Here is a 2499-nt window from a genome sequence, read left to right on the forward strand (position 1 = left end):
ACGTGAATCTCAGCTAATTTTGTAAAAGTGGCAAAATGTAAAGAAAACTTGGAAAAATAACAATTGCAACTGATTACAGATATAATTATTATCGAATTATAATAATTATTATTTATACATTATCAGTACAATTTTTACAGATTTACAAATATAATGATATATCATTATATTGTTGTTAATTTCATAAAATATTAATCTCTAATATCACGTTGAGATCATTGGCTTGGACATATAACTCTATATTATTCGTGTAATGATATCTTTGTAGTATACATTAAATATATCATAAACTCGAGCATAAAAATATAATCCAGTCAATAAAAAATATCACTTGAAGATATTTATTCCAGTATATATTGATAAAACAAGTCAATATAAAAGCTTTTTGATAAGACTATTGGAATTCAAGTGATTGCTTAAAATATATTTATCAGGATATGTACAAAATACAGACACAATCTCGTTAATACGTCTCCACAATGTCGCATTATGATAAAATATATGTGTATGTGAACATTGTTCCTCACAGATAATATATATAACAGACAAAATATAGAAATCAATGTTTTTGCGTTTGCTGAAGGTGAGTACAAAAAGTATAAAATGATCAAATCGATAGACGATTGTCAATTCGATGATTTTAGAGATAAACGAATGACAGAAATAATACATATGTATGTATATAGCTGTAGCCATATTAGTTTCTAGTCTTAGCACGTAAGCTTAAGGCCAATATTACATTTGTCCGTTTTTGTACAACAAATTTTTCAAGCCTGTTGATTATCGAATAGACTATCGTCGTTGGCTATCGAATAGACTGAGAACTTCTCTGTTCTACAGTCAATTAACACGCTTAGAAAAATTTATACGTTACAAAATATTTAATGTACAATTAAAAATAAACGAATGTAATATTGGCCTAAGAAAGCAAACTCGGCCAGAATCATTCCAAAGAAATAAAGAAAAATATCTTCATATACCATATGGTATATATATATATATATATATATATATATTATATATTATATATATTTGTACAGTTTCGTTTCGTTTTATTGAAAGTATGACATAGAGATTAATATAAATGTGATATCCGTAATGTGTGTGTGTCTATGAAGCGAAAATGTGTACTAATTAGCTGTGTATAAGCGAACAGTTATGTAAAATATCAAGAAAAGATTTTATGTTATATTAGATTTATAATATATCGTATAATATATAATAGCATTGTAAAATAGAAATTCGTCGCGAATGTCACGTGTCATATATTTTAAATGTACATAAAATATAAAAGAATTTCACACGTATCTTGAGTTTTTTTTTCTAAGTGACGCGATTGTCGTTGACCATAGAATTTTATTAAGTCGCGTTCCTTGATTGTATAGCGCCAAACACGTATTCAGATAAGCGTATCGATTACAGTAGGAATTTTCCTTTTACATTTCTTTTATTAGGCGATTCTTAGTATCGAATAAGGATTAAATTTCAGTTATTTCGCAAAAGCAAAATCAGATTATTTATAATAGATCCGTCTTCTTCTGGTTTTTTAATTTATTATTAGATTATATATGTTATTTTATATATTAGGTTGAGTAAAAAGTCATCGCGTATTTTTTAGCTCAAAGTTCTATATACAATATCTTCGTCAATAACGAATGAAATTCAAATTTAAAAAAAGGGTTTTAAAGCTTGAAATCTCTACTTTTAAAAGCTTATCACATTTTTTAAGTTTATATGAGTTGGATAATTTTTACATACCAAAAACTACGAGCTGAAAAAGACGAAAAATTTTCTTCTCACTTTGTGGATTTGTAACGTGTCCAAAACGAATTTGAGAAAATTTTCGATTACCTATCGTGAAAGCTTGATACTTTCCCTACAAAATCGTTTTTTTTAAATATTCCTACGACTTTTGATTACTGAGTTATCGCGGATTAAATAAAAGAATTATTTTGACTTTAATTGCTCATAACTCCATTAAAAATTGTCGTATCGTATAATTTAAAAAAGAGATTTTTAAAGCTGAAACTTTACTCTATCAAGATATATTTATATTGTTGGTAAGAAAGTAATTGCGGTTTTTACTGATAGATGTCTTTTAAAAAAATGCGATGACTTTTTACTTAACCTAATATTATTTTAATTTATCAAAATTAGATTGTTCTAAAAAAAGAATATGCTTTATATTTTCCTAAATATTACGCGATTCCTGTCATTGCTATTAAATAACTTTTCCTAATGTCACATAAGATCCGAACGTTAATTTTCTTTCGAGAGAACAAAATCATATTTCTTTCCTCCAAAAAAAAAAAAAAAATAATTGAACGTACTCGACCTGAAATAATTTTCGAATTAGTCAAAAATTGTAGAAATTAAAAATTTACCCTTACACTATTAACATGAGTCACTAGTGACCGAGCATTCCTCCTCTTATTTCTTAGCTCCTCCCAGCTGTTGCTAGCTTCCAACAGCCTTTTGTAGAGGCTTCCAACAGCCCCT

This window comes from Trachymyrmex septentrionalis, unplaced genomic scaffold (assembly GCF_001594115.1).
Source record: "Trachymyrmex septentrionalis isolate Tsep2-gDNA-1 unplaced genomic scaffold, Tsep1.0 scaffold9, whole genome shotgun sequence".
Lineage (NCBI taxonomy): Eukaryota > Metazoa > Arthropoda > Insecta > Hymenoptera > Formicidae > Trachymyrmex > Trachymyrmex septentrionalis.